The sequence below is a fragment of the Musca domestica genome, unplaced genomic scaffold (genome assembly GCF_030504385.1).
Source record: "Musca domestica strain aabys unplaced genomic scaffold, Musca_domestica.polishedcontigs.V.1.1 15, whole genome shotgun sequence".
Classification (NCBI taxonomy): Eukaryota; Metazoa; Arthropoda; class Insecta; order Diptera; family Muscidae; genus Musca; species Musca domestica.
The window spans coordinates 4,592,977-4,613,805 of NW_026712207.1; the positions used below are offsets into that span (position 1 = coordinate 4,592,977).

Here is a 20,829-nt window from a genome sequence, read left to right on the forward strand (position 1 = left end):
GGTCCATGATTTGGTATAGCCCCCATATAACGGTACCTCCCGATATTCGGTATTTTGATGGTTTTTGCCACATTTTTCACTGATTTGTCTAAAAATTGGTATTTGTGGGTCATAATGGGTTCTAGTTCGTGTGGCGAAACATTGTAATTATAGGTTCACGTTTTGGTGTAGCCCCCATATAACGGTATCTCCCGATATTCGGCATTTTAATGGTTTTTGTCACATTTCTTCTAATGTTTCTTTTACCCTAAGGTGGAGGGTATTAAAAGTTTGGCCCGGCCGAACTTAATGTTTTTTTACTTGTTAGGCCTAATTTGGTTGTTTGTGCAAAGTTCCATACTATTCGTGCTGATGTTACACATTTGGTGCACAATAAAAAGCAAATCGGACGAAGATATATATGGGAGCTATATATAATTTCTTACCGATTATCTCCAATTTCAATAGGGTACGTCCTTGGGCCAAACAAATGTTGTTTGGAAAATTTCGTCTCAATCGGATAATAAATGCGACCTGCATTTTGTTCACAAGAATACATGGAGAGACAGACGGACTGACATGCATAAATCAACTCAGAAAGTGATTCTATGGAGATCCTCAAAAGTAACTATGGGTCTATCCTCGCTTCCTTCTCCATGTTACAAACAAATGCACAAAGACATAATACCCTTACCACTATGTGGTGTAGGCTATACAACCTGCAACAAAGTCAAACGCTATCATTTTACATTTTTTTTTAATTTTATTGAATGAAAACAAAAAATGTCGGAAATAGCATAAAATTTTAGAATAAGTTTGGATTTGGGCACATTTGGTACGTATTATGGCCTTCAAACGGCCAATGAAACTGTCACACGCTGCCCGAATGTTGCTCTGCTGTATTTTGGCACATTCCCGGCGAAGCGCTTGATTGAGGTGGATGACGCAAATGAAGCAAGGAACCTCATTTTGTAACTATTCTTGGGTGGCGCGAGCTGAATGCGATGGTGCTGAGTCGTGTTGGAATGAACAAGCTCAGCGGCCTAAATGTTTGCGTGCCCATGACTTTAATACACCCTCCACAATATTTTCGCGATAATATTTGGCATTTATTCTGACGCCACGGTCGAATAAAACGAGTGGAGAGCGACCATCGGCTGTTATGGCGGCCTACACCATCACCATGGCCGGCGCTTGAGTTCTTGTGGCCAACCGAAGGTGCTCATTTTCAGCTAACCTCTTTGGCAAGTAAACACGATCATTTTGTTTGTTTACAAACTGCTGGAAAAAGAATGTTTTCTCATCGGAGACGGAGAAACCCGGAGAAAAACTTCGGCAGTTCACCATTTTCGGCCATACAAAGCAACTCTTTAGCTCTTTTGAGTAATTTTTTTTCTCTTGCGATGTACGTTCTTGCACTTTTTGGAATTTCAATGGCTTTGCCCCGAGCTCATTATTCGATATTTGCCGAATGAAATATGGCGATATGTTCGGCCCTCGAGGTATTTTCCGGCCACTGCGACGCGGTCGATCAAGTCGTTTCTTTACATTTGAAAACATTTCTGCTGATGTTGCTGTTTTCTTCCATCTCTTCCTTGACGTCGCTACTGGCTACGCTACCGGTATCACTATAACGAGCGATGGTACCAGACACAAAAGATTTATTCACATTTAAATGCTGGTATGCTCTAACGATAGCCACTTGTGGTTTTCCAGCCAAATATAAAGAAATCACACTATCACGCCTGAATTCCATCACGAATAACTTTGTTTCTGGAAAATTCTCCCCCCAAATGTTTTTGTAGGCTTGTAAACAATATAATGTCAATGGAATAATTTTAACAGCTCTCGGACGAGTGACTTAGAAATTACATCTCACCCTGTATGTGAGGTATGTGATCATTTTTAGAGTGCGTGCGTATTGCGTGTGAGTGAATTACATTTTCATACTTCATTTAATACTGATAAAAATATTGGCATGGACAAAATTACTACAAAATTGAACATTTATATCCAATTTTAGGCGAATTTATATAGCAAAAGAAATGGCCCGATCTCTACCACCTTTATAACAGATTTCGTGTTGATAGAAATATTGACATGCACCAAGTCTGGAATGGAATCAGATGTTTATTTCGCTTTTTATGAGCCTCATGGATATTCGACAATTTTAACCCTTAGTGGGGAAGGTGCCAGAAGGAGTGGACCGATATATCCACCTTCACACTAGGGCCCGAGTTAATAAATTATATATTATATATGGGGGTTAAACGAAGATCTGGACTTGCATGAACACTTTTTGGGTCACGGACTACATTACAGATTAGGAACTTCAATTACGGAATTTAAAACAATTCCGGTGAGACATGTTGCTAATATTATCAAAATATCGAATAAGTGTAGTTAAAATTTTATGGGGGCTATACCTAAACATGGCCCCATATAGCCCGTTTTCAATACCAAAAGTCCTGCAGACCAAACACACATTTCAGTACAATTTTATCAACATACTTCATTTCGTTCGGAAGCTAGAGTGATTTCCACAGACGAACAGAAAGACGGATGGACATCTTTGTGGGGTCTAAAATGTATGCTTCGAGGTGTTACAAAAGGAATGACAAACTTAATATACCATTCATTGCCATTAAATTTAGGATTATCCATATTTGGATAACTGAGCCTTTAAAAAATCAAATAATTTAGGTATGCCAAAGTATTTCTTAAAATTTAGAGATATCAGCATTCAAAAAAAGTTAAGGAAACAATTTCTACAAAATTGATGGCGTAAGCATTTTCAATCTGGGTCTACAATTTGAGGTTCTGAACCGTTTTGAAAACATTACAATTTTAAAAGCGAATTGACACATTTCAAAAGTGTCAAATTTTAGTTTGATGTAGCGATAAAAAAAATTCCGTTCAACCACTCAATTTTGAAAACTACACCTACACCACAAGGTGGTCAGGGTACTATGTCTTTGTGCATTTGTTTGTAACAGGCAAAAGAAAACGAGATAGACCCATAGTTCCTTTTGATGATCTGCATAGAATCACATTCTGTCCGTCCATGCATTTTTGTAAACAAAGTACAGTTCGCATTTATTACCCGATCCAGACAAAATTTTGCACAAATCAATTGTTTGGCCCAAGGACGAACCCTATTGAAATTGGAGTTAATCGGTAAAAATTTAGATATAGCTCCCATATATATCTTCGTCCGATTTGCCTTTTATTGTGCACCAAACGTGTAATATCAGCCCGAATAGTATGGAATACAACCAAATTAGGCCTGAAAATATGTATGCCAAATTTTATCGAAATCGGGATATAGCTATAGCTCCCATATATATTGTTCATCCGATTTTTTATTTTTGTCCTCCGCAGCCGTAATATGCACTCTGTAACAACAATATTTGGGGAAATATATGAAATGCAGCTCAGAAATACATTTGCTAAATTTTATCGAGATCGGTTCAGATTTGGATATAGCTCCCATATATAACTTCGTCCGATTTACCTTTTATTGTGCACCAAACGTCAAATATTTGTCCAAATGGGATGGAATTTGGCACTTACGACCGAATCAAGTCTAGAAGCTAGTATGTCAAATTTGGTGAAGATCGGTTCAGGTATATAGCTATAGCTCCCATATATATTGTTCATCCGATTTGTTATATTTGTTACCCACAGCCGTAATATGCACTCCGTAACAACAATATTTAGGGAAATATATCAAATACAGCTCAGATATATCTTTGCCAAATTTTATCAAGATCGGTTGAGATTTGGATATAGCTCCCATATATATCAAATGTTCAATACAAGTCCGAATTTAAAAGATACAAATGCTTCGGCATATTTAGTCTTTTGAACTATAAATTATAATTATAAGCATAGAGTGTATGATTGGATTATCCCATAAAAACTTTTAATAGTTATGTGGAGCTCTACTAAATTAGCCAAGTGGTGTAGGGTATCATAACGTCGGCCCCGCCCTACTTTAAGACTTTCTTTACTGGCTTTTTTTGATACTATTATTATTATTATTATTTTTTTTTGACAACCTTTAACTTCTTGAAGGAAATACGTTTCTTCTTGGCACATTTGAAACATAACCTCTTTATCAAAAATACATTTAAAATATATCAAAACTTACAAAACCTTTAATCATAACTTAATTAACCTTTTCACCCAGATCCTTTTGGATACGAAAATATAAACTGCCCTTATCATTAACTAAATCGCATTATTGTCCACTAATTCAATGCCACTAAATATTGTTTGTCCTCAAACTTCATCGCCAAATGAACATTTCGTTTTGATTTATACCACACGAAGAACATGACAAGTGACACATAATCTTGGCCAAAGAATATGCAGATTGGAACATGTCGCTCCTTTTATGATTTATACAGATGTTGTACAACTCTACTTGGAATTCAACACACTTCGACATTAAAATATATTACATTCATGAATAGGAAAATGTTGTGATAAGGGGAGAGAGAGAGAGAGCGAAGGCAGGGAGGTAGCCAGTCAACTCTTTATGAATATGGGTGGGCGACAGCCAAACAGACAGACAGCCATAATGTTGGCATTGTTTTGTCTGATACTATGTTTTTTTTTCTGAATTTTATTTTCTTTTCGATTTTTTTTTTTTTTTTTTGTTCGGAGCAAACTTTTCGCATATGCATTGTATATAGTTTACATATGCGAATGCCAAGAAATCATCCATACGGCAGGCCACATATCACATCACACATGTTGTGTTTGTGTTACTGTGTCTGTTTCTGTTTCTGAAAACACACGTATGCTGTCTGCAGGCGATAATATCTGGCTGGGGCCATGAATTCACGATTATAACTGCCAAATGGAGAGAGATATACGAACATGAGTACGTATATACGGCTACACCCGTTTCTCTGCCCACTTTTGGTTGTTAGAGTTTATTGTGGGTTCTTTTTTTTTCGCTGCCTGCTGTTGGCGAATCACTTTTTGGCAGAGCTATGGAATACTCCATTTTGAAATTCTCATTGGAGCTCTGCCAACGCGACTCCACCTTATTGACTTTGGTGTTTTGTGTTTGCATACGATGTGAGAATGAAGTGAAGGGCATGCGCAGTTTAATTGGCTCTCCAAGAGAGTTCTAACGATGAGAGTCTGTGGATGTAAATGTATAAGGAGATTTTTGTAGGAACCTATTCATATTTTTCGGTGAGTATAAAGAAAGTCCTCATATGGAAAATGGAATAAAATCCGTGAAAATTCGTCCTCCAACGTAAATTACAAAAAAAAAAATAAATAAATAAATAAAATAAATAAATAAATAACATCTGGAAAAAGTCTAAACTTGCGATAAAGTTTAGGGAACATTAGGAAGATAATATAAACATCATCTCATGCTACAAAATTCTACATCAAAAATTGAGAAAGCTAGCGTAAAAATTTGGCAAACCTTTGGATTTAGACGCCGGCTATAACAATGGACCTTCAAAATTTGGCCTGATATAGTCATACATTCTTGTAACATTGGAGTCGCTCACTCAATAAGAGACTGATCCTAATTTTCTAACTTTTGTGACTTAATTCCATTTTGACGGCAATGGCATGACATTAATACTTTGTTTGAGACAGAGCAGCGTTTCTGTTCTACAGCGTTATGCGGGTCAATGAAGTTAGCACAACGACATCAATTATATATTTGGAACATAAAACATTTGGAAACAAAGCTAAAATTCTATTTGAGAATACTGAACATTTAAATTAAAAAAAGTTATTTTGAGTCAACACTAACATACATAATTGTTTAATCAATATCTACAACTTAATTGAAAAAAAAATTGAAATAGTTAAAATATATCAGTCGGTTTTGTCGACATGATTATTCAAATTGTTATGATTATTCATTATGATTATTCAAATTGTTGATCCTCTATGGAGTAGATTCTGAGGGAATGGGCCAACATTCTCCATTTCGTATCGGACCTAAATAAATATGATATAAATACTGCGACGTGCCAGGTTTGGACTATATCGACTATTTCCTTCAATTCCTTCAATGTGAACATTTTTAGAAAATGTTAAAATGTGCGTGAGGTAGCAGATATAGTCGACAGAAGCTTTCCATTTTCACATTTCATCATAAGGGCCCACGTTTCTGGCTTTTGAATGAACTCAAAAAATATTTAAAAAAATAAACTTCAAAAAAAATCTTAAAAAATCCATGTTTTTAAATGGTTTTGTTTTTGAGAGTCAAAAATATTATTTTTTTTTAAATCCAATACAAAAACCTTACAATACTTTTAAAAAATCCATGGTGAGACATTTAAAAAAATTCCTGATTGGACCCTTGAGAATATTTTCAAGAAATCCCCGAATCCTTAAAAAATTATCGAAAAATACACGTTAATACCCTTAAAAATATTTTCAGAAATCTAACCCGTAAAAATATTAAAAAAAAATCCACGATTAGACCTTTAAAATATTTTCAAGAAATCCACAATTATACATTAAACTTTTATTTTATTTATTTTTATTTATTTCAAAAATCTGCAATCAGACCCTCAAAAATATTTTAAAGAAATTTACGATTAGACCCTCAAAAATATTAGACCTTTATTTTTTTAATAAATCCACGATTAGACCCTCAGCAATTTTAGGCCCTTAACATTTGTTTTTTAAAAATCCACGATTGGACCCTTAAAAATATTTTCCAGAAATCCATGATCACACCCTCAAAAATATGAGATTATTATTTTTTTAAGAAATACACGATTTGACCCTCAAAAATTTTAGACCCATAAAATATTTTTAAGAAATCTGTGATTAGACCCTCAAAAATATTAGACCTTTAGAATATTTTCAGGAAATCCACGATTAGAACCTCAAAAATATTTTCAAGAAATCCATGATTAGACCCTCAAAAATATTAGACTCTTATTTTTTTAAAAAAAATCCACGATTAGACCCTTAAAAATATTTTCAAAAAATCCACGATCTCACCCGCAAAATTTTTAAAAAACACAAATAGGCCCTTATTTTTTTTTTAATTTACGACTTATCTTCAATAAAATTTTATAAAATTATTTTTGTTAAAATTATTTTTTAAAATGTCCATGATATTTAAATATTCTTAAGAAATAAAGGTCAGTACCTTCCAAAAATATTTTAAAAAATCATTGCAGGCAAAAATTTTTCTTAATAATGTATTAGATCCAAAAATATTACATACAGGGTGACGTAAAAAACTGCAAAAGTCAAACGCCATAATTTTTAAATTTTTTTATACCCTCCACCATACTATGGAGGGTATATTAATTTTGTCATTCCGTTTGTAACTCCTCGAAATATTCATGTCAGACCCAACAAAGTATATATATTCTTGATCAGCGTAAAATTCTAAGACGATTTAGCCATGTCCGTCTGTCTGTCTGTGTGTCTGTCTGTCCGTCTGTCTGTCTGTCTGTCTGTCTGTTGTAATCACGCTATCTTTCGAACAAGTTGAGATAGAAGGCTAAAATTTTGCACACATGTATTTTTTCCCAGTAGTATAACGGTACCTCCCGATATGCGGTATTTTGATTTTAGCGACATTATTCACCGGAATTATTTCAAATTTGGCATTTGAAGTTTGCAATGGATGCTACAGCCTAAGACAGAAAATTATATGTGCAGGTCCACGTCTTCCTGTAGCCCCCATATAACGGTACCTCCCGATATTCGATTTTTTGATGGTTTTAGCGACATTGTTTACCGGAATCATTTCAAATTTGGTATTTGAAGTTCGTAATGGATACTACATCCTAAACTAAAAAAATGAGCCATGTAGGTCCACGTCTTCATATAGCCCCCATATAACGGTACCCCCCGATATTCGGTATTTTGATGATTTTAGCGACATTGTTTACCGGAATTGTTTCAAATTTGGTATTTTAAGTTCGTAATGGATACTTCATCCAAAGTCAACGAATGCGCCATGTAGGTCCACGTCTTTTTATTTTTTGGAAATTGCCAAATTTGTACCAAATGGTGGAGGGTATTAAAAGTTCGGCCCGGCCGAACTTACAGCCTTTTTACTTGTTAATTTTTTTTTTTTTTTGAATGAAAGGAAAAAATGTCGGAAATAGCATTAAATTTTAGAATGAGCTTAGATTTGTTCAAATTGGTCACCTTTGGCTTGAATTATGGCCTTCCAAAGGCCAATGGCGCTTGCTTGAGCTAATCGACACTTTGGTATTTTTTAGAGCCAACCTCGCCTTCCAAAATGCTACTCCAGACACAATAGTCCAATGGATTTGTATCCGGAGATTTTGGTGGACATTGTGCGCTGGAAATGAAGTTTTGTAACCATTCTTGGGTGGCACGTGCTGAGTGGGATGGTGCTGGGTCCTGTTGGAATGTCCAAGGTCTGCGGACAAAACGTTTGCGTGCCCAAGGCTTTAATACACCCTCCAGAATATTTTCGCGATTATGTTCGGCATTTATACGAGAAGATTAATACGAGCGGAGAGCAACCATCGGCTGTTATGGCGGCCCAAACCATCTCGCTGGCCGGCGCTTGAGTTCTGGTGGTCAACCGTAGATGCACATTTTCAGCTGACTTCTTTGACAACTAAACACGATCATTTTGTTTGTTTACAAACTGCTGGACAACGAATGTTTTCTCATCGGAGAAAACCAAATTCGACAGTTCACCACTTTCGGCCAAGCGAAGCAACTCTTTTGAGTCTATCTTCCTTCTGCTGCGGTGTAAGTTCTTGCACTTTTTGGAATTTCAATGGCTTTTCATTTCTAAATATTTTAAATATATTCAGCTCACGAGCCTTGTCTCGGTTACTGCGACGCTGGTTTCGATCAAGTCGCTTCTTTACTTTTCAAGCCATTTCTGTTGATGTTGCTGTCTTCTTCCGTCCACTTCCTTGACGTCACTACAGGCTACGCTACCAGTATCATGGTAACGATTGTATGAAACACCAAATATTTATTCACATTTAAATGCTGGAGTGCTCTAACGATAGCCACTTGTGGTTTTTCAGCCAAATATAAAGAAATCACACTATCACGCTTGAATTCCATCACGAATAACTTTTTTCCTGGAAAATTCTGACCAAAATGCTTTTGTACGCTTGTAAACAATATAATGAGCTGTCACTGGATTAATTTTAACAGCTGTCGGACGAGTGGCTTAGAAATGCCAGCAGTCTGAAGTTGGTTGCAGTTTTTCATCTTACTTTGTATACTAGAAATCGAATATAGATGCATATATATGGGAGCTATAACCAAATCTGAACCGATCTCGAAAAAATTGACAAAGGTTGTTCCGAGCTGTATTTGATATATATCATTGTTAAGGAGTGCATATTACTGTGTGCAGTTCATAGTACTGGTTGTGGAGGACAAATACAACAAATCGGATGATTTTTGAAAAAATCCACGGCATTTCCCTCAAAAATCGTAAAAATGCCACAGCATGGTATTTCCAAATATTTGTTGAAAAAATTAGACCCGACTTTCTCAAACCAATCGGGTATTACACCCTCTAAAAATTTGGTAAAACATCTGCAATTATACCCTGAAAAATATATTAATCAAAACTACAATAATACTTTTAATGTTAATTATAAAAATCTAAGATTTGTAAATAATTAATGACTCAGAAATATTTTGTAAGCAATTGTGTCCCATGAGTGATTTTTGAACCCACGAAAAACTTTATAAAATATTTTCAAATTATTCACGATACAATCTTAAAATATTATTTTTAATCCATGATTCGGATCTGAAAATCCTACAAAATATTTTTTTAAAAATACAGGAACACCCTTAAAACACACCATCAATCCACGATTATGACTTCAAAAACGTTTACAAATAATGGTCACTAAGAGTCATGAGTATAGCTCTAAGACCCTCAGACATATTTAATTAAACTTCACTTAAAGACCTCTAAAAAGTTTATGATTAAGAAAAATCGCGATTTATTTTCAAACCTATTCCTAAAAATTCCCCAAATATTCATCCTTGAAAAACATTTCCAAAAAATTAAAACAATCAAAATGCGGTCGGTCCGAACTTTTAATACCTGGGAAATGTGGCAAAAATCATCAAAATAACAAATATCGGGAGGTACCGCTATATAGGGATATACAAAAACGTGGACCTATACATACAATGTTTCGCTACCGGAGATAGAACCCATTATGACCAACAAATAACAAATTTTAGACAAAACCATGAAAAAACGGGATGTTCCGTTATATTGGGACTATACCAAAACGTGGACCGATATATCTCATTTTCAATACCAACCATCCTAGACACAATACAAATTATTCTGCTAAATTATGACGCTCTACGTCAAATAATTTGTGGTCTGTATCGTGATTTTAACAGACAGACAGACGGACATCGTTAAATCGACTTAGAATTTTATGCTGATTATATATATATATATTTATATATATATATATATATATATATATATATATATATATATATATATATATATATATATATATATATATGAATATATATATATTATGATTATGAATATATATATATATATATATATATATACATTATGGGGTCTATGACCAATATTTGCGGATGTTACAAACGGAATGACAAAATTAGTATACCCTCCTTTCCAAGGAGGGTATAAAAATCCATTAATTTTTACCAATAGACCCTCCAGAAAAACTACTTAAAAAATCGCGGATATAAGCATGGTGGCCCTTGATGTTTTTTTTTTAGAATAGTTGTGGTTATAGCTCTGATGGTCCTTAAAAATGTCCTTATCCTTTAAATCTTACATTGTCTTTTATTATCACTAATCATTAACTAGCCGGAAATCTTAAGTTCGCCTTTTAAAATACAAATTTCCATCATTCCATTTTTTCATTTATATCTCGCTTATCTCCCCAGCGGCTTAGCATTAATAAACCGAGATTTCAATCTGTTGAAATTAAATTTAAACACAACATTTATGTGTGTGAGTGTCAGGAATCCGTCTCGGTGTCTCATTAAAATGAAAATCGTAATTTAGTTTCCGTGGCAAACGGAGGCATTAAAATTTTCAAGCACTACCAATGAATGCGCACAGAAGAAGACGAAGAAGAACATGGCCAAGAACAATTCCTCAGTGAATAAAAAAACACTCGAACTCGAAAAGCAGCCACACAAAAGATTGTTTTGATTTAATAAATTACATCTTCCGCGCTTCGTTTCGCTCTGTGACAATCATCGATGATTACGGCGATGCTCTTTCTGTCTTTCCTTCTTTCGTTTTGTTGTCACAGCAATTGCCAACAACGTTTTATGCGTTTTTTTTTTGTTTTTTTTTCTTCTTCGTTCTTTCCATTTCGATTTGATTTTCTATGCTCGATGTATTTCTTGGTTTCTGGCTAAATGAGTCAACGACAGAGAACAACAACAACAACAACGCGATTGCAGATCGATTTGCCCGATATGAACGACAAAAGTTAAATTGTTGAATTATTAAAATGTCAAACCGCCACATTAACCCCCAAAGGAACAATCAAACAAAATTCTATTGTCGCTCAACGTCCGTCGTTCATTCGGGCGTACGGTACGGTCGTATGGTCGTGTTGTGGTGTGAGCAGAGCAGTAATGCTTTGAAACCTTGGATTTGATTTCTTCCCTTTTTTTTTGGAACGATAATAATGTTATTGTTGTGGTTGTTGTTGGTGATAATATTTACTATTTAGTAGTTCAGAGCACAGTGATTGAGGGCAAGGGGAAAATGAGGAAAAATTGGTTCAATTCAGGATTTTTTGATATGATGTTGGTTCTGAAGTATTCTTTAAAATATTAAGGATAATTGGTTCAAAAATTACTCTTAACACAATCTAATAGAGAGAGAGAGAGAGAGAGAGAGAGAAAGAGAGAGAGAGAGAGTAATAAAAAAGTCAAGCCAATGGGGGAATATTTCAGTATAAAAAAAAAAAACAAGTAAAAAAGCTGTAAGTTCGGATGGGCCGTACTTTGAATACCCTCCATCATTTGGTACAAATTTGGCATTTTTCCCAAAAATTAAAATCCATTAAAAATTCTGTTAAAATCTTAAAAATACCGAATGTAGACGTATACTAGGGTCAATACGACGACGTGGACCTGCATTCGCAACTTTTGTCATAAGCGTGCACAGACAATTTTCAGGCATAGGCTGTACGAACTTCGAATACAAAATATGAAATAATTACGGTAAATAATGTCGCTAAAATCATCAAAATACCGAATATCGGGCGGTGCCGTTATATGGGGGCTATACGAAGACGTGGACCTGCACAGACAATATTCTGTCTTAAGCTGTAGTATCCATTTAGAACTTCAAATGCCAAATTTGAATCAATTCCGGTAAATATAGTCCCTAAAATCATCAAAATACCAAATATAGGGAGGTACCTTTATATGGCGGCCATACGAAGACGTGGACATGCATGGACAATTTTTTGTCTTAGGCTGTAGTATCCATTGCGAACTTCAAATAGCAAATTCGAAACAATTCCGGTGAATAATGACGCTTAAATCATCAAAATACCGAATATCGGGGCGTACCATTTTATGGGGCTATACGAAGACGTGGACCTGCACAGACAATTTTCAGTCATAGGTTGTAGTATCCATTTCGAACTTCGAGTACCAAATTTGAAACAATTCCGGTAAATAAAGTCGCTAAAATCATTAAAATACCGCTTATCGGGAGGTACCGTTACATGGGGGCTATACGAAGATGTGGACCAACATGGCCCAATTTCTGTCTTATGTTGTAGTATCCATTTCGAACTTCGAGTACCAAATTTGAAACAATTACGGTGAATAATGTCGCTATAATCATCAAAATACCGAATATCGGGAGGTACCGTTATATGGGAGCCATATGAAAGATAGCGTGATTACAACATACAGACAGACAGGCAGACAGATAGACAGCCAGACGGGCATGGCTAAATCGTCTTAGAATTTTACGCTGATCAAGAATATATATACTTTGTTGGGTCTGACATGAGTATTTCGAGGAGTTACAACCGGAATGACAAAATTAATATACCCTCCATAGTATGGTGGAGGGATTAAAACTAAGGCTGTTGATTCAAACACAAATACCTGATTAGGCCATAAAAAATATGTGTTTGAATCAACAGTTGGTTTGATTGGGTCAACAATTTTGTTACACCTCGAAATATTGGTCCTAAACCAACTATGCAATGTATGGATCCTCCTATTTCGCCACATTGAGTAGTTGTAGAAATGATCGAAAAATATTTAGTGGTTGAAATGGACAAAACCCAGAAAAATTTTCGGTTCTCTACAAGCCACACTTATGGACCAATCGACGCAGAGTTTTGCCTTGTATAAGAGTTTACGTCTTGACATAAGCCTACCAATTTGGATGGTCATCGGATACTATTAACAATGCTTAACAATATACCAACATTTTCATTAAGCCACGATTATTTTTAAGTTCGGCGAAATCACACATGCTAACGAAAGGTCACTTCTGGCCGTTACTTTGGTGCTGATAGCCAAGATATCAGATATATAGCAACATATCTATATCGATTATAATAAAAGAGTAAAGTAATTGCCTGACTGATTGGGTGACTCACTGACTGACTTAACGATTCATAGAACGGTACGAAAAGTATTAAATGGTACCAAAGATGGTACCACTTGTATTTGTGGGAGCTGTAGAACTCTTAAATTTAGAATGAGGGTCACTGATGGATTGTAAGACAGATGTACTAAAGGGTTTTTGGAAATTCGCTCCATAAGTATATGAAAAGTACTAAAATATGCTACATTTATACCATTTTGTATCAAGAGAACTATTAAAGTTAAAAACTTGAAATTTGGAATGGAAATCAAGTTTGAGAAGTAGAGACGATGTAAGGAGGTTTTTTTTTTGGGAGTGTGCTCTCATGTATACAAAAAGTACCAAACGGTACTAAATTTAGTACAAGTTGAATTTGGAGGAACAGATGGAGCTGAAATCCTGAAACTTGATATTAATGTTACTGGCGAATTGCAGGATTGGGATATGGAAAAAGTTTTCGAAATTTTTACTCAAGTACACGAACAGTACTAAATTTGCTACAATTTCGATTTGGGTGAACCTATATAGCTGAAATTATGAAATTTGGAAATAAGATTATTATTGCGTTCTAGCACTGCGGAATGTGGGTAGTTTTGGAAAATCGTACTTATGTGCACTAAATGGTATTAAATTTGGTACAATGTGGAATTGGAGCTGTTATCCTGAAAATTGCAAATAGGATTACTATCGGAGCGTGAGATTAGGATATGCGGGTAGTTTAGGAAATTTGTACTTGTATAAAGTACAGTTTGTATTTGGGCGAACCAACAGGGGTGAAATCCTTGGAATTGGGATAACTGTCGGAGTATAGGATTGAGTTACACAGGAAGTTTAGAAAATTCGTACTTATCTGTACTAAAGTGTATTAAACTTGGTACAAATTGGAATTTTGATGAACAGATGAAGCTGGAATGAAGGGTTATTGGAAATTTGAACTTTAAATTGAGGTGAGTTCTAAAATATTACTAAACTTCTGAAATAATACTATTTGGTATATGTGAACCTATAGAAATTAAAACTTGAGATTTGGCATAAAAATCAAGGTTGGAAATATGTACTAAGTGTTGGAACTGTACTAAATTATAAAAAAATTGGGAACAGTTTGGCTTAGGGTGAACGGATGAAGCTAAAATATTGTATTAGGGTATCTAATAGGTACTACCTATTTGTACTACAAGTGGACATATGGATGTGACTTCGAATATGTGTACTATAATTGTACGAAAATTACTATATGGTACTATATTTTTTTTTGGGTGAAGGGATAGAGATCTCTGAATTTTGATTTTTAGATTACTGATGGTTCTAATTTTGGTTTTGGTTCGGAATTGCCTCCTATACGAACAACTCCAAATGGTACTATATTTGGTATTGGGTAAAGGGATAGAACTGGAATCCTCAAACTTGATATTGAGGTCTTTTGCTTGGGTTTGGAAGTGTGCTCTATAAATGTACGAAAAGTACTAAATGGTCCTAAATTGGGTATTGGTTGAAGGGATAAATCACTGTTGGTACGTGAGGTATATTTATACGAAATGTACTGAATGGTACTAAATTTGGTATCAGGTGAAGGGATAAAAATAAAATTCTGAAATTTAATATTAAGATTACTTATGATATTTGAGTTTGAGATTTGACGGTGGTTTGGAAAAGCGTCCTATATTTGTACGAAAAGTACTAAATGGTACTAAAATTGGTATTGGGTGAAGGGAGAGGGCTGGAATCATAAAATTTAATATTGAGGTCACTGTTGGTATCTGGTATAGAGGAGGTGGTTTTGGGAATGTTTGGTGGTGGGGTAGATACTAGAAGAAATGAGTCGATGAATTACATATTCGCATCAGATCTCTACTTGAGAGAAATATTTAGATATCCTGAAACAAATTTCCGATTTTGTTCTCAATTTATTAAGAGATATAATTGTTGACAATTTATGAGGGAGGTACCATAAAAGGGTGGACCGATATTTTCTAACTTCACAATATTGTGATCTGTGAATTTTAAAGATAATCGGATACTTATTTCGCATTTGATGAGAGTTAAAAATAATTAAAATATTGACCCGTTGTGGGGAAGGTACCTGAAAGTGTGGTCCGATATATCCCATCTTCACACTAGATCTTGTTTTGATAAAGATTTTAGGATGTGTGCACTTTGGAAAGAACCTGATACTTGCTTCGCATATTATGAGAGATATTATTTTTCAAAATTTTGAGCCCTTTTTGGGAGAGATGCCAGAACGGTTTCTTACTAGATCTTTCGTTGGTAAAATTATTGGGTTGTGTGCAACTTGAACATAATCTGATGCTTAATTCGTATTTTATCCCAAGTACCAGAAGCAGTGGGCCGACATATTCCATCTTCACACCAGATCTTGCGTTGATGAATATGGTAAGATATGCCAAGTTTGAAAGTACTTATTTAGCGTTTTATGTGCTTCATGGTTATTCAAAATTTTGACACCTTTGTGGGGGAGTGACCAGTAGGAGTGCTCCCGTTCTTACCAGATCTTGCGTTTATAGAAAACATTATGATTTTCGAAATTTGAAGACAATCGAGCTCTTATTTCATATTATATAAGAGCTATAAATATTCTATATTTTGGGCCTTCGTGGGTGAGGTATTTGATAGAGTGGGCCAATATATTTAATTTTCGCACCTGACCTAGCACTAATAAAAACCTTAGGAATTGCAAAATTTTCCCAGAATCGGATGATCGTTTTTTGTCGAATAACATAAATTATTTTCTGTTAAAATTTTGTCCTTTTGTGGTGAGGTACCAGAACGAGTTGACCGATAATAGTCATATCAATGTAACAAGGTTGAGCCAAACTGAACACTCACCTTGAATACACCAGCTAGACAGACGGATGGTCGGACGGAAATCCAAATCGACTCCAAATGTCTTGAAACAAATTTGGTCCAAAAAGATCTAGGGTCTAAATCCATTATTACCGTTGAGGCACATTTTGGCCGTAACGAATGATATATACCCTCTCTAGTCATATGGCTAGGGTATAAGAAAATTTATGATCACACAAATATCGATTTTATTATAATTTTTTACCTCTTCGGGAATTTGAAGGAAAAATTAAAAAAAAAGTTATTTCACAAAAATCAATTTTTTTAATTTTTTACCTTTGCGGGAATTTGAAATGTTATTCAACATAAAATTATACGACCTTGGAGCTGTTGTTTCATTTTTACTTTCAATTTTTTTTATTTCAGTCAATTCAAACATTTTAATATTTCAAATAACAAAAAGGTACCACTGTGCCGCATATCCAATGAAGATTTGTAGTCCTGGCCACAACGGATATCCTTAACGACATTAATTTGTTCCTAGGCGTCGGCGATTAGCAAAGAAAACAATAAAAACGAATACCAACAACAATGGAGAAGGAATAATTGAGACAATGACACCCCCATGTCCTTTGGTGGACAGATCCAGCAAATGAATTCATTACATCCGAAAGTGACAATATTTACGAACCGAAAAAAAAACAAACCAAGACCAAAACACAAGAATAAAAAGCCAACGAGGACTGAAGTGTGATTGCCGCCAGTTTAAAACAATAAAAGAAACGATTTGAATGCAAAGTGACTAATGTGAATGCCCAGGCAGCAAGGTTGGTACAAGTTACTTCCTCGGCGACACGTGCTAGCTGCGAGAATAAAGAACACGCAACGAGATAACGCCACTACAAAGTTGATGACTTTAGTTGCCAAATAAATTAATGGGTTGCACGTGTTGCGAAGCTCGGTGCGATGCGGGAGGAAGGTAAAAACCAAGAGGTTTATTTGCAAGGACAAAGTTCTCCCACCCAACATTACTCTCTGCTTAAACACTTAAATATTTGCCACAAATAAGCCGGTCCTTTGGCCCATAAACAAAAGCACAAAAACACACGTCACAATTAGAATGACAAAATACCACCCCAACGCTTTTCCGCATAATGTCAAATGTTGAGGTTTCCTGAAATCGGCTTATAATGCCGAAGAATTAGAAGGACGAGAGAGAACCCAAGGACATTGGGTATCATTGTATCTCATTTCCAATGCCACATTTTCATCGGATTCAATTATAAATCGCTTTTATGGCAATCTTCTCATATGCTGTCATCGACGACCAAACCGACCCACGGACCGACCGACCACCTGCAGTGGTCGCCACTGGATTCACACAGCCGTACGGAATTTAATGAAACTCAACTGAACAGCTCATGGTTTTGAAATGTGAAACATCATAAATTCATAATAAGCTTATGTTACTATCACTATCTACCATACGCATACCCCTACATGGAAGGACAGTAAGCATACACACACACACACGCACACACACATGCCTGGAATCACAGGAAAAGTATCCTTTTGCCTACCCTTATTATTTTTTCCGATTATTATTATCATTGTTATTTGTTGGTCTTGTTTCCGTATGCCAAAGTTCATCATCACACATTCCAACCCCTGGTTTATCAATATTTTGCGTATCGTCTCATCATTGCAAAATAACCAATTATCAACAGAGTTGCCATATAGCTTAAAAAAATTGAGTGGGTTAATAAAAATTCCGAATTTTTTATAAAACAGATTAAAAGGTGTCAGCCGACTGATGTATACCCTCAGCCAATGTTCGATTATTTAATTATATTTTGACTTCTGATATGATTACCCAAATTGTTTACCCTCTATGGAGTAGGTTCCGTAGGAATGGGCCAACATTCTCCATTTCATATCGGACCTAAATAAATATCATATAAATATTGCGATGTGCCAGGTTTGGACTATATCGCCTACTGGTCTATATCTACCTTCACTTTATATTGAGATATGTGATAATTTTTGGAGGTGAGGTACCAAATATAGTCGCCCGAAATAGGTACCAGAAGAAATGGTCGGATCTCTACTATGTTTATAACAGATCTTGTGTTGATGGAAATATTGAGATGTACCAAGTCTGAATGAAATCAGATGTTAATATCATGGATATTCAAAACTTTGACCCTTTGTGGGGGAAGTACCTGAATGAGTGGACCAATATATCCCATCTTTCCGTATCAATATGTCATATGTCTGAGAATAAAAAATATATATTTCGAGATATAAAGGGTGAGATAAAAAACTGCAGCAAAGTCAAACGCCATAATTTTTACATTTTTATACCCTCCACCATACTATGGAACTCCTCGAAATACTCATGTCAGACCCCACAAAGTGTATATATATACTTGATCAGCATAAAATTCTACGTCGATTTAGCGATGTCCGACCGTCCGTCTGTCTGTCTGTGCGTCCGCCTCTCTGGTGTAATCACGCTATCTTTCGAAAGAATTGAGGTAGAAGGCTACAATTTTGCACACATGTTAATTTTGCCAGTAGGCAGGTTAAGTTCGTAAAGGTATAACGGTACCTCCCGATATTCGGTATTTTGATGATTTTAACGACACTCTTCACCGGAATTGTTTCAAATTTGGCATTTGAAGTTGGAAATGGATACTACAGCCTATGACAGAAAATAGTCGAATACCCCATATTCGCTTTTCGATTTTAGGTACAATACTCACCGAAATTATTTGAGATGTCGTATTTGAAGTTCGCAATGGATGCTACAACTGTGACAGAAAATTTTCCATGCAGTTCCAGGTCTTCGTATAACTTCGATATAACGGTACCTCCCTATATTCGGTATTTTTATGATTTTAGCTACATTGTTCACCGTTTATTTCAAGTTTCGAATTTGAATATGGTAATGACTTATGGCAACAATGCCTTTGCGGGTCCAGATTTTAACAGAATTTTTAAAGGATTTTATTTTTTGAAAATTTCCAAATTCGTTCCAAATGGTGGAGGATATTCAAAGTTCAGCCGAATTTACTGCTTTTTAACTTTTTTTTTTTTAATTTTATTGAATGTAAGCAAAAATGTCGGAAATAGCATAAAATTTTAGAATAAGTTTAGATTTGTTCGAATTGGTCGCCTTTGGCACGAATTATGGCATTTAAACGGCCAATGAAACCGTCACACGCTGCCCGAATGTTGTTCTGCGTTATTTTGGCCCATTGCACTTTGACACTTTGGTATTTTTTAGTGCCAACCTTGCTTTCCAAAATACTCCCGACACAATAGTCCAACGAATTGGTATCCGGAAATTTTGGTGGCCATTGTGCGCTGGAAATGAAGCGAGAAACCTCATTTTGTAACCATTCTTGGGTAGCGTGTGCTGAGTGCGATGGTGATAAGTCCTGTCCTGTAATGTCCAAGGTCTGCGGCCAAAATTTTTGCGTGCCCAAGGTTTTAATACACTCTCCAGAATATTTTCGCTATAATATTCGGCATTTATTCTGATGCCACGGTCGATTACTACGAGCGGACCATCGGTTGCTATGGCGACCCGCACCATCACCATGAGTCTATTTTCTATGTGTTGCGGTATAAGTTCTTGTACTTTTTGGAATTTCTATGGCTTTACATCGAACTTATTTTTCAATATTCGCTGAATGGAATATTGCGTTAAATTCAGCTCACGGGCCATTTTTCGGCCACTGCGACGCGGGTTTCGATCAAGTCGGTTCTTTACTTTTCGAAACATTTCTGCTGATGTTGCCGTCTTCTTCCGTCCACTTCCTTGACGTCATACTACGCTACCAGTATCACGGCAACGACGAGCGATGGTATGAGACACAAAAGGTTTATTCACATTTAAATGCTAAAGTGCTCTAACGATAGCCACTTGTGGTTTTCCAGCCAAATATAAAAAACACATTATCACCCTTGAATTCCATCACGAATAACTTTTTTCTCTGGAAAATTCTCACCAAAATGCTTTTGTACGCTTGTAAACAATATAATGAGCTGTCACTGGAATAATTTTAACAGCTGTCGGACGAGTGGCTTAGAAATGACAGCAGTCTGAAATTGGTTCCAGTTTTTTCATCTCAACCTGTATTGGTATTATTTTGAAACCCTATAGGAATCCGAAAGGACTGACTAGAAAAGGTCCGAAAGCCTTACGAAATCCTGATTACGAATCACACCCCCCTCCCCCCACCCCCCCAAAAGTAACCTAACCAACACAGTGACTTATGTACCTAAAGCTGGTAAACCAAGGCTGACTACATCGCAAAGCTATAGACCAAGGCTGATTGACCTGGATAGAATGGAGCTAGACCACTCACTGGTGAGCAACTCGAAGCACGCAAAGGAAATAGGTACTCATGAGGAGGTCAGTTTTATTG

The 20,829-nt window shown here is 35.7% G+C and overlaps 1 protein-coding gene across 2 annotated transcripts in view; it reads left to right on the plus strand.

The window, feature by feature from the left end:
- LOC101899712 (protein vein) overlaps window positions 1-20,829 on the plus strand; it is a 217,580-nt gene that overhangs the window by 26,032 nt on the left and 170,719 nt on the right. Inside the window, exon 2 of one of the 2 annotated variants that reach the window (XM_059119563.1) lies at window positions 16,820-17,372. The exons of the other annotated variant lie outside the window; for it this stretch is intronic. The gene's annotated coding sequence lies outside the window, so the exon portion shown is untranslated. The remainder of the gene's footprint in view (window positions 1-16,819; window positions 17,373-20,829) is intronic. 2 annotated transcript variants of the gene reach the window in all.